The 13,881-nt window shown below is 35.9% G+C and overlaps 1 non-coding gene across 1 annotated transcript; it reads right to left on the bottom strand.

Moving 5' to 3' along the window:
- Positions 1–13,443: 13,443 nt before the first annotated feature.
- Positions 13,444–13,551, bottom strand: LOC121268719. Its single transcript, XR_005941230.1, has one exon. It is a non-coding gene; the product is annotated as a small nucleolar RNA R71 (small nucleolar RNA).
- Positions 13,552–13,881: the final 330 nt, after the last annotated feature.

The following is a 13,881-nucleotide window of genomic DNA, read 5'->3' as shown; positions in this document are numbered from 1 at the left end:
CAGACACAAAGAAACAAGAACTTCCCCCTCTGCATCACGTACAATTACACCTACTCCCATCTTCTAGTTTTCCTTGTCAAAGGTTGCATCACAATTAACCTTCACAACTCCTTCCCTTGGGGCCTATCCATTTAGCTATCCCTCTACCCCCTCGGATGTTTGCTATGCTTCTGCTACATTGAGCACTTTGATACTCCTCTATACTGTTTCTAGCTTGAGTGAAAATAATATTTAAACTAGAAAAGCCCTTCTCAAAAAAAAATTTGTTCCTCCTCATCCATACATTTCTCAAGACAGTGGCTATTAAGACAAGCTCCTCTTCATTCAGCCTCTCTACCAGTTTCCTCCATACTACACCAACTTCCACTTCACCAGATGACCACTTTTGAACTGGACTACCCTTCTCAGCCCAGACATCTACAGTAGTAGGACAACTCCATAAGCCATGGCAGGTAGTCTCTTCTTCTTTCTCACAGATGGGACATAGTGGATTGTCTATTACCCTTCTTTTGAACAAGTTCCCTTTTGTTGGTAAGCAATTATTGATTTCTTTCCGGACAAACATCTTGGTCACCCTTGGAACATTTAGTCTCCATAGCTTTTTCTGTAACAGCCCGCTAGAAATTCACGGGAATTTCTATTGACTTTAGGAACCTCGTAAAAACCCCATAAATTTTTACGAATCGACCAATCGCTCAGGTTTTAGTCTATCAATATAGTTAGTGTTTATCACTCACTATGGTGCTAGAAATATGAGTATAATTATTTAAGATAGTTAGAAGTGTTAGAATGTGTTGTTGATCTAAGATAGTAATCTCGATAAGCACACCCAGTGCAGTGTTTTCAAAATCACAATGTTGAACGTCCAAATTAGGTTAGAGAAATTTTATTTGGACACTTGGTAAGATGTTAGCCACGCATAGTGAATAGTAAGTATTAGACACTTGGCCCCATGAGAAACCATTAAATGGATTTGTGAAGGAAATCAAGGTGTGAGATCATGCCACCTAAGCAAAATTTTGTTTCATCTGATCAACCAAATTGTACCAGACCAAATAGGGTTTCAGTCCTAGCGAAACCCTAAATGCTTGGGATCCAATTGAAACCCCAAAAGCTTGGTTCAAACCGAAACCCTAAACGGTTTCCCAAACCTTAAAGTTGGCCTCCAAACCCTTTTTAATATGATTTCTAGCATTGTGTTAATCACTTGATTAAATCACTTCCACATGCTATTAATTAATTAAATCCTTGTTATAACATCATTTTCCAACCTTTTAAACCTTGAAATTTTGATTGGGCCAATAAAATTCGATTTGGGCTTGATAGTATCCCAAACCCTAACCAAAACCCCTTTTAAACCCAAAATTGAAGCCCACTTGGTTGAGGCCCACTAAGACCCACGAATTTGGCCATTCTTGAAGAAGTTTCCTCCCCCACATGGTAGACCATCCACTGCCATTGGTTGCACCCAATAGTGCCTTGATGTGAAGGAGAAATCCACCCCCAACAACCTCTATATCTCACAGCTGCTGCCAGTAGTCCTTTCAGCACATTTCACTCCCTTTTAGCCACCTCCAATCAAGGGTTATTCAAGCCCAACTTCCCCCTCCAGAAGTCTAAAGTCGTGCAAGACACATTTCACTCCCTTTTATCACTTTTTCAGCCCGTTCTTAGAGAGAAACTTTAAGAGCTCTCTCAGGCAGATTTTTGGGTTTTTTTGTGTGGAGATTTTTGACCCTTTGTACATATTTTTTTCACGGTTTCTCCTCATAAAAGTTCTTCTTCTTTGAGTCTAGTTTTTGTGGATGTCTTATTAGTCTCATTCCAATCTCATTTTATTGGTCAAAAGTATTTTTAACCATAGAAAGGTCATTCTGGGAGTAAAATTGGAGAGTATGTTATGTTTTGGAATTTTTGACCAAGCTAATGGACATATCTTGGTCCGAAAATTTTATGGAGTGTTGTTAGCATGTGTTTATGAATGGTCATTGAGGTGTTATTGCATGAATAAAGCTTTTGGTGATATATTGCCTTATATCTAGAAACTTGAAAACTGGAAGTGGAAAAACAGTTTTTATTTTGTAGTTTAATCTTATTCCAAAAGCTTTGATATTTTTATGTGATGATCTTGAGCCTCTTATATACATGTTAGGATGTTATTTTGAAGATATTTAGTATTATTTTTAACGATATGATTTTTCTATTCAAGAGAATTTCGGTTAGGCCTAATATTTGATGTTTTTGGGTTAGATCCATGTTTTATTAAGTTTTAGCCATGTGATTTTAAGTTTGATGGTTGGTTCTTCTTTAGGACACAATTTTAAACCTTGAGATGTTTTAGTTTGAAGATCACATCTCTTTAAGCCATGGATCAAGAGATTGATCTAAGTTAGTTGAGAGAAAAGTTTCTGTTTTGGATTAAGTATAAAACCAAAAACTCCAAGTGTTGTTTTGTGATTTTTCGTGACTTTTTTTATCATTTAAAGCATAGTTGATCTTAGGATGATGTTATGAATATGTTAGAAGTAAGATTGGATTTTTTTGGAATTCTTGGAGATGTTTTTATTAAGGTCAAAACTTGTGATTTAAGGGTTTACTTTTTGTTAAAAAGTTTGGGTCTTTTTACAAAAAGTTTGGTATTGATGATTAGCTTTTTCTTAATGGATATTTAGTGTGTTTTTAAACTTAGGATAGGAAGATATTTGTTAAAAAATTTTGGTTTAATCATGGGTTTTGAAGATGGAAGAAATTGCAACCAAAATCAAGAGAAATGGCCTTTGAATGTTTTGGCCATAGTGAGTTTTCCATAATTGTGAATGGTTTCAAAATTTTCTGAATTGATATTTGAGTTTAGGACGAAATTTACTTGAGGAATATAAATTTTGTTAATTTTTGAGGTTAGGATGTGAAATCCTTTAGTTAGGGGTAAAATGATCATTTTTTCACATGTAGAGGGTAAAATGATCATTTTACTCTAAGCTGTCTCTTTTCACATTTCTAATTGTTAGTAATTAAATTTCTAACTTGAATACACTCTTACAGTTCCTTGTGTTTTGTACTTTATTCTCGTAGAACGCGACTATCGAGGTAAGTTAACTCTTAACTTACTATCAGTTTACTGTGTATGTATGATGGGTAAGGGAACTACAGTTTATGTTTGTATGTTGTTATATATGTCATGCCATGCTATGTCATCACATGTTTATCTATTACACAAATTATTCTGTCATGAAATACTTATCTGTTACCCAATATATTCTGTCTCATGTTACTACCTGTTTCAAGTATGTCACATTACGTATTCCATCTGTTACATGTATGTCATGTCACGTAATATTCACTGTCACATGTTATGCCATGTTACAAAATATTGCCTGTTAGATGCATGCCATGTTACGAAATATTGTCTATTACATGTTATGACATGTTAAGAAATATTGCCTGTTACATGTATGCCATGTTACAAAATATTGTCTGTTCCATTTATGTCCCCAAGTATGTCATGACTGTCATCTTACGTTCACGTCAAGTTACGCTACATCAGGACTTTTATCTTTTCGTATTCATGTCATCCCCTCTCGATTATAGTTTGTGTATCTCAAGAACAATCTTGTTAAATTATTCATATCAATCACGACCCTAAGCGCTAGGATATGATAATATCTACTCTTTTGTTCACGCTGGAGTATCTAAATAGGTGTGAAATTCTCTAGATTGACGAAGTACAGTCAACAGGTTGCAAATGAGGCCTAACTAGCTGGTCACCAGAGTGCGCCAGGCATTAACGCTGATGGAGCCACACTTTATTTTACGTGTGTCCACAGCAAGTGTGGCACAAATAATTCATGGGGTCACAACAACTGTGGAGCAAACATTACGTGAGACACAGCGATTGTGACAAGTAGAATACGTGGGGCCACAAGAACTGTGGAGTACGTATTAATGCACTCACAGCTGGTATAGACACTTGTGTTGTGATGCCATAATTGACATGGACACATGGCTCAAGGGGACCCGTGTAGCACCCATATGGTCACTTTATTAATTAAATCTATTGAATAAGATTCCAAGTTCATGTATTTCACGTTCAAATCATGCTTCACGTTATGTTATGTTCAAGTTTATGTTCATGTCAATCATGGTAACCCATGAGATAAGAATACGCAATCATGGTAACCCTATGAGATAAGATTACGCAATCATGGTAACCCCATGAGATAAGACTACTCTATCATGGTGACCCCATGAGACAAGAATATGTTTCAAGTTCATGTCTATGTCATGTTATGTTCATATTCATGTTATGTTCACGTTCATGTTATGTCATGTTCACGTTCACGTTATGTTTCCAAGTTCACGTTTATATTATGTTATGTTCAAATTCATATTCAAATTATGTATGTTCACGTTCATGCTATGTTTCAAGTCCATGTTATGTTTCAAGTTCACGTTCATGCTATGTTGCTAGTCCATATTATGTTTTAAGTTCACGTGCATGTCATGTCACATCAAGCTAAGTTTCAGTTTTAGTTCAAGTTATGTCATATGTTTACTTACGACTTTGATTATGCATTCATGTTTTTACTGCCATGCATGTATCATTAATATGTGTGGAAGTTTTCTGTTAACTTGCTGAGATTTGTAATCAAACCTCACCGTGGTAGTCCCAACTACCATTCCCCCTAAATGGTAGGCGATGTGTCAGGATTAGAGCAGGAAGCAGACACTGGTAGATTGGAGGAGGTTGACTAGATGCCGTAGATGCAACACGGAGCTTGTAGCCTCCATAATTAGGTCTTGGAATAGTATTTCGGCATCGTTAGTCAAGTTACGCGAGTTACTCAACGAAATAGCCCAATATTGTATTTTGGCAATGTAATTATGGAGCTAGGTCTCTGTTGTTTTGAGATTATTGTCTTCTGAGACCCGTGCTGTAATTGTGGATATTTATTTTGTTAAGTATGTATGGATTATATTTTAACTATTTGGGATATTACAAGTTTGGTGCATTGTATTGCTAAAAAAAAAAATTATTATCTGCTACGAATATTGCATAATGCTAGATGTATGTTTGGAACATTGCATCTTATATGTCATGAACAGAGGCAGGTAGGGGTGAATTCGGTCCGTAGGAGGTTTTGTGGACCGGACTAGACCAATTCGGTCCAGGGTTTTCTCACCCGGGACTGGACCGAATAGGCATAAGGACCGGTCCGGTCCAGTCTGGTCCAATTCGATCCGGTCCGGTTGGTCGGTCCTATTCGGTCCAACCCTATTCCAGATGGGCCAATAGCCTAAGCTTATTCTTCTGTTTTTTCAGCCCAATAGTAAAATCCACAAACATTTTATCCAATTTGAAGCAAAAAAATACAACTTATAAAGCCACTCACAAAATACTTATAAAAAAAATACAAGTTACAAAGATATTCACCGATAGTCTAAAAAGGAATAAATTACAAAGCAATATGCCAACTAAATTACAGTGAATAAATTTAAATTAAAGGTTTTACTACAAAAAATAAATTTTATCTATATCCATTAGAAACTTCAAAAAAGGAATAACTACTTGATTTTCTTACTACTAATCCATCCAAACAATTTAAACAGGGTTAAAACTAAAAATTATACTAGATAATGAAAGAAAATTGAAAAAACATTTCCAAGCAAATTTCGCTTCTAAAAGGAAGGAAGGAAAAAAAAAAAAAAAAAAAAAAACATTCCCAAGCATAGATAATAAAAACTAAAAATTATACAGGTCCCAGATAACTGAAAAATTAGAAACTTTAAATACAAATTACAATTTACATCAATGCAAATTATACAATTATTCTCCTGGCAGCTCATAAGTCCTAGCTTCCTACATCTTTTGGCTTGGCATACTTTTCACCTTTCAGTTTTCACAATACGCTGTAAAGTGTAAATAAAGGAATTATTAGCAAATAGCAAAAGTGAAAATTGATATCTAACGAGTTAAAATACAATTCACCTCATTAACTTGCATTGGTTGTAGACATTGTATTTGAAGCCTCTACAGAATTGTCACCGTCCCGAACAAGTTCTATACAATAAAATGAAGTACTTATAAAAAAAAATTTATAAAATGAAGTAATTATAAAAAAAAAAGTTATAAAATGAAGTAAGTAAGAAACATACCCAACTGCCTCTCAAAATCCTCCACCTCATTCATTAAAGTCCTAAGGTTGATTGGAGTAGAAGAAGAACGAAGCCAATTCTGTGTACAAATGAGAGCCTCAACCATTATCGGAGATAAACTACTTCGAAAAGGATCAAGGACGCGACCCGCCGTGCTAAATGTAGATTCAGAGGCTATTGTAGATACCGGTATTGCGAATACATCTCGTGCAACTTTTGAAAGTACACGATATCTAACTGAATTAACCCTCCACCAAATAAGAATGTCAAAACTTGGGAATGCCTCCTCACAACTTTCAGCTAGATATCTATCAATCTCATTCTTCTTCCCCAAAGTGTTTTCCGACTGTAACCGTTGCTTGAATATGGCCATTCTTTCTGCCGTCCTATCAACTCTAACACTACCACTATCATCTTTAGAATTTACTTCTTCACGTGGGGAACTTGTGCGCTGTTGTTGTAGATCAAAATTGTTGCCTCCCTCATTATCAGCGTATGCCTCATACATGCGGATTAAAGCATTTTTAACCTTCCAACTCAAATCAATAGCTTTTGTGGGATCATTGGCATACATGCATTCCAATACAAAGTCAAAATATCGCATCTTATACCGAGGATCAAGAATAATCCCAACAAACAACAACATATTCATATTATCTAAGTCGCCCCAATATTTGTTAAATTTTTTCTTCATATTTGTGGCCATTAATCCCACCACAGGGCTTCCTATTTCACACTCCACGTCAATTGCATCGGATATTTGAACTAACTCCAGAAAAAAGGAGTTGCAAGTTACATATTCATTCCCCGAAAAAGATAAAGTTGCATCATGAAATAGTTCAAGAAACCTTAAAAACAACTTTACCTTCTCCCAATCGTTATTATTGGGAGGCCCTAACTTCTTTGATGTTCTCCTATTCACCACATCACCAATTTGATCATCATCGTCTCCAACACTACTAAGGAATCCCGAATCTTCTTCTTCCAACCGTTCAAAAGTTTTTCGAAATTTTAAAGCCCCTTCCAACATAAGATAGGTGGAGTTCCACCTTGTTAGTACATCTAAACAAATGCCACTTTTGCTTGCAATTTCTTTCAACCCAATACATTTCTTAAACGTACTCCACCTTTGAGGTGAGGACTTAACAGATTTCACAACACATCTTACCTTCACAATAGACTCATCAAATTCCCTCAACCCCTCACGGACAATTATGTTTAGGATGTGGGCACAACACCGAACATGCAAGAATTCATGTTCCAAAATAGTGTCCTTCCTATACTTGGGGTTTTTTTCTTCAAATAAGAAACTGCTCCGTTATTAGAACTTGCATTATCAAGTGTGATTGCAAGTACTTTCGGTCTCCCCCAATCATGCAAGCACATCTTTATGGCCCTACCAAGTGTATCACCCTTGTGATTCTCAACCAAACAAAAAGAAAGAATTCTTTTGTGTAGTTTTCAATTATCATCAATAAAGTGTGCCGTGAGACACATATAATTGAGGTTTTGCACGGATGTCCATGTATCCGTGGTGAGGGAAACTCGTTGCCCTTGAAGAGCACTTCTTAACTTAGTTTTTTCCCTTATATACACACTAAAACAATCCTTCGCAACCGTAACACGGGATGGAATCCCTACCCGCTTAGGGCAAACAATGAGCATAAACTTCTTGAAACCCTCTCCTTCAACAAATCTAAAGGGTAACTCATCAAGAATAATCATTTCTGCTAAGGCTTGTCTGCAAGCCTCAACACTAAATGATATGGGCACAAATCCCCCACTATCACTTCCTACACCCACCTTCCAACCGAGAGTAGTTTGAGACTTATCCGTCTGTCTCAATGGACATTTCTTACATTGTTTTTCAATGTGATACTTCATGGACTTTGTACCGTTGGTCTCGTATCACATGCATACGAAGCACCACAGTAATTACATGCAGCCCTAGGTTTAGTTGGATCACCTTTTGGTATTATTGTAAAATGATCCCAAACCATTGACCTTTGTCTACCACTACCACTCGGTTTAGTATTAGCACTTACATTGGGTGGGAGTGGAAGAATGCCTTGCCCATGTGTAGCCTGTGTTGACTCTACATCATCTGTAGTAGAATCTTGTGGAATCAATTCTGGAATATAGTCCATCTAAAAAAAGAAAGAAAGATAATTAAATACTAATTAAGGGTTTAGTATATAAGTTACATCAATTATATATATATATATCTATAGGAAAATGGGAAGTGAAATGATTTTACTGCCCAAACCATACTTCTACAGAAAACAACCCCAAAATAAAAAATAAAATGATCTTTCACAAGCAGTATCCATCAGCAATGCGGCATCTATATCTCAATATACCAATAATTCAGTTTTAGAATTACAATTTACAATTTACTCCCACATTACAAAGTTATATCTCAAAGTTATAAACCTCATTCAGTCATAACTCGGTTTTGTGGGTTGGATTTCTGCAATTTTCTATATCTGCAATTTACTCATTACTCCCACATTACACTTCAACCATGCAAGAATTCTTAAAGTTATAAACCTCACCAAACCCTAATTATTAATAACACAAACCCAATCACAATTCACAATTCACAATTCACAAAACCCTAATAACACAAACCCAATCACAATTCACAAACACAATCACAAGATGAATAAATTTTGGATTCAAAATGAATAACAAACACAATCACAAAATGAAAAAATTTTGGATTCAAAATGAATAACAAACACAATCACAATTTCACAATTTCATTACCGTGGTCCGTGGCCCGTGGGTCTGTGCGTCCGTGCGTGGCAGCGTGGGACGAGAGAGAGGCGAGACGAGGGACTGAGAGAGAGGCGAGATGAGGCGACGAGGGAGAGGCGAGACGAGGGACTGAGAGAGAGGCGCGATTGGTCTGTGAAGACTCGAGACAGAGACGAGTCACGGACTCACGAGAGAGAGGCAGAGACGAGGGACTGAGAGAGAGGCGAGACGAGGCGACGAGAGAGAGGCGAGACGAGGGACTGAGAGAGAGGCGCGATTGGTCTGTGAAGACTCGAGACAGAGACGAGTCACGGACTCACGAGAGAGAGGCAGAGACGAGGGACTGAGAGTCTGAGAGAGAGGCGAGACGAGGCGACGAGAGAGAGGCGAGACGAGGCGACGAGAGAGAGGCGAGACGAGGGAGTCGAGGGACTGAGACGAGGAGGAAGAAATTCTGAATTGATTTTAGGCTTTAGGGTTTGAAAATAGACAAAACGGCACCGTTTATTGAGGACTTGGGAGTCTGGGACTCCCTCAAATTATCAAATGCGGTATTTTTTTTCAAATGATAATTAAAAAAAAAATTTATGGTTTGAAAATTTGATAATTATAATTTATATATATTTGTAATACATTTAAATTTTTAATAGACTATAGTGATTTAGTTATAGTGATTAATATTAATATTAGTTATAAACTTATATATTAGTATAACTATATTTAATATTAGACTATAGTTATATATTCGTATTAGTTATAAACTTAGTGATTTAATATAACTATATAATATATTAGACTATATAATAGTATTAATATTATATTATTAGTATAGTTATATATTAGTATTAGTTATAAACTTATAGTGATTTAGTATAGTTATATAATATATTAGACTATATAATAGTATTAATATTATACTATTAGTATAGTTATATATTAGTATTAGTTATAAACTTATAGTGATTTAGTATAGTTATATAATATATTAGACTATATAATAGTATTAATATTATACTATTAGTATAGTTATATATTAGTATTAATTAAAAACTTATAGTCATTAGTCATAGTGATATTAATAATTTAATACTATATATAGTTATAACTTATAGTCTTATAGATAATAGACTTATAGTGATTTCTTTATAATTATAGACTATAGTTATAGACTTATAGACTTATAGACATAGTGATTTAGTTTAGTTATCAATTTATAATTATATAATTATATTGATGATGTTAATTGTTATTTGTTACTAACTTAAAGTATATTAATGTATTATAATTTATGATAGTTCTAAGTATAAATTATAATGAGCTATTTACAATTTTTTACATTTTGTATATGAAGCAATAACTAATAAGCATAAATAATTTAATTATCCATGATTACATACATGATACATCCATACATGCTTTATATTTCATAGATGTCATGTTGCCATGTTGGTGATCACACATTAGTTAATTACGAATTGATAGGTTAATTGATAATATATGATTAATATAATATTAATTTGTAATTACATATTTAAAATTTTATATTCTAAATGGGATAGGTTAGATGAAAACTACATAATTTATTTTACAATTTTTTTATAAAATAATATATTTATAAAAAAAAAAAAAAAGAATTTGGTGGGTCCGGTCCGGTCCGGTCCGAGAAATCTCCACCCCAGGACCGGACCGAAGACCCAAATCTCACTCTTTTCTGGACCAAGACCAACCCCTACACTTTCGGTCCGGTCCGATCCAGACCGAACCGATCGGTCCGGTCGGTTTTTCCGGTCCGGACCGGCCAGCTTACACCCCTAGAGGCAGGTAACCTTGTTTTGCATGTCCCAATGCTTCATATGTCCGTTCGATGCAAAGCGGAATCTAGGGGTTTCACACTTTCCATCCCTCATCTCTTACAGACCTTTTCGAGGACTCCCCTCTACTCCTTCTCTTCCTACTCAACTCAAAATGATATGAAGATTTTACACTGAACAAACATTTCTTTAAGGGTGCCCAAATTTGCTTATCAACCATACCTGTTAGGCTAATGGGGATGCTACAAATTAGACTAGCCTCTTCTTCATTGAAAACCTCATTCACTAACTCTACCTTCCATCTTCCACAACCCTCTTCAATCAACTGATCTACTCGCGCATCTGTTGCTAGCACCTTTGTTGGGGATTGTAATTTGTTAGATGACAGCTTTGGAATCCACCTATCCACTCAAACTTTTATACTCTTCCCATTTCCAACTCTCTACACCAGCCCATCCTTCAAAATCTCTAATGAACCCCATAAGCTCCTCCAAATCAGCGAAGGGTTATTACCAAGCTTCAAAACTCTTGCAGCTAAGTAATTAGGATTGGTTAGAGCTCTCCAACATTGTTTAGCTAGTAGAGCTTTATTAAAACTCTCTAGCTCTCTAAAGTCTAACCCTCCATAGAACTTTGAATCCCCCATTCTGCCCTTGTGATTGTCAGTATATTTTGTTAAAATATTTGTTTAAAGTAAGGCAGTGAGGTTGATTGGTCATACAAATATGAATAAATGTTACACTTTTATAAAATGGATCTTGTCTAATGGGCTTGGGCTGTGAAGTTTATGAGTTATCTTTCTCAAATATTTGCTTATTCTTTGTCATGGGCTAATGATAGTTTAAACTATGCAGGTATTGAAGGCCCAAGAGCCCAAGGCCCACCCATCCTTTGAGCCCAAGTCCATCGAAGCATTAAGCTTCTCAACCACTCACCCTTTACATTTCTTCTGCTAAAGAAGCCAAGCTCTTCCAGAGGGTAGAATGGAGATAAAGTGTAGGTGACGGTTAGAAGAGAGAGAAGGAGAAATGGTGAAGGAAAGTGATAAAAGGGGCTGAGGATCAAGGATGCAAGTAGCAATTTCTAACTGTTTTTGTGGAGTTTTCCATTTTACTTTTGCTTTCTATTACAAGGGTTGCTCAGTTAGGGTTTTTGTAAAGCCTCGAAATCATATTTTTTAAGATGATTCTCGGCTAATTTCTACAACTAGGGTTGCAGGGAATTGGTTTTTTTTCTTCCTTCCGAGTACTGTTGGTTGTTGTGGTATTTAGCAAGACTTTGTCTCTATATTTTCACTCCTGATTCACTGTGGGTTTTTGTAGAATCTCTTGTTCTTGACCTGTTGTAGACTCATGGCACATCAGGACCTTGAAATAATCAAGGATTCCTCAGCCCTAGGGTCTTAGAATGAAAATGATGATTAATATAGTGAGGGATTTATTTTTATTGGTGATTTTAAACTGAGATTGCATGTGTTCTTGAGTTTATGTGTTAATATCATGACTAGTTTGGCACAAGCAGATGCACCCCGTGACCAACATCTTGATGGTTGAGAAAACCCTAACCCTGTGACCCTAGTATTTACTTTCCAGCCAATACATCTTTTGATTTCCCAAAGATTCTAAACTATTTTCTCTAAGTTGACTGTTTCTATCCAACTTCTCATCTTTTTCTCCAAGAAATTAAAAGAATACAAAGCAGTTTTCATTCTGACTTAAACTCATGTTTTATTTCCTTTAGAGTAATTGCAGTCCCTCATCCTTAATATCTAAATACAAATTCATCCTACATCTTGTACAAATTTCGAGTACATAGTTCATCACATTCTCACAGTAAATAGCCTTAAACCCATCCAACTACAAAGGTCCTCATGCTCCCATCTTTACTTTTCTTTTTCCATTTAAACCTTTTTGCTTGATAGATTGTGTTGACAAAGTTGTCCCAGTGGAGATGACCTTGGAAGCTCCCTGTGTTTTTTGAATTTGGTTTTGTACTTGGAAGCAATATTTGGTGAGTACTAAGTTTTTGGCGCCGTTGCCAGGGACAACTGGTGAAGCATAATCTTTTCCTTGCCAAAAAAAAAAAAAAAAGAGGGGAAAATAAATGAATCTGTGAACCTCTTCATAGATGAGGTAACAGGCCCCTCCTTCTGACTAATTGTGGGAGTGCATGCTACTATTTTCTTCCAGTTGGTATGTTTGTTCTTTAAGCATGCATGTTTGTTTGGGCTAGAGATCAACCATCAAGATTAATTAGGAGTGAATCAATTGCATCCACTAAAACTGCATCTATTTCCTTTGAGTCATCATCTAAAAATTTGAGTAACAAGGAGGATAACGAGCATCATGAAGCTTTGAATCAAAATAGGATACTGAGAGAGTACCTGCAGCCTATTAGGACTAGTCCTCCCTCATGCATCATTCAACCTTTAAATGCAAATAACTTCAATTTTAAACCTGGGATGATTCCCCTGATCCCCCATTTCCATGGAATGGAGTCTGAAAACCCCTATTTACGTATTAAGGAGTTTGACGAGGTGTGTTCAACATTTATGGATAGGACATGTACAAAGGAGGTGATAAGGTTAAAAATGTTCCCCTTCTCTCTTAAAGATAAAGCTAAAACTTGGTTGAACTCTTTAAGACCTCGATCCATAGGAACTTGGCAGGAAATGTAGACTGAGTTCCTTAAAAAAAAAATTTCCCATGCATAGAACAAATGCCCTAAAAAGGCAGATCATGAATTTTGGGCACAAAGATACTGAAACCTTTTATCAATGTTGGGAAAGGCTTAAAGACTTATTGAATGCTTGTCCTCATCATAGGTATGAACATTCAAGAGTTATTAGTTTTTTCTATGAAGGGTTGCAACCCAAAATGAGGCAATTTGTTGAGACCATGTGTAATGGTGAGTTCTTCAACAAAAACCCAGAAGAAGCTTTCGAATACTTTGACTACTTAGCTGAGAATGCCCAGTCATGGGATGTCTCTGATTTTGAGGATAGGCCTGAGAATGTGAGGAGCATAGCTGGGGGTGGGAAATACATCCTTAAGGAAGTTGATGATTTGCATGCTAGGATAACTTTAATCTCAAAAAAATTAGAGACTATTGAACTGAAAAAGGTTAATGAAATGCAAACTGTATCCCATACTTCTGA

This window comes from Juglans microcarpa x Juglans regia, chromosome 5S, assembly GCF_004785595.1.
Source record: "Juglans microcarpa x Juglans regia isolate MS1-56 chromosome 5S, Jm3101_v1.0, whole genome shotgun sequence".
NCBI lineage: Eukaryota > Viridiplantae > Streptophyta > Magnoliopsida > Fagales > Juglandaceae > Juglans > Juglans microcarpa x Juglans regia.
The sequence above is the reverse complement of the archived record's forward strand: the minus strand, read 5'-3'. Positions and strand labels throughout refer to the sequence as shown.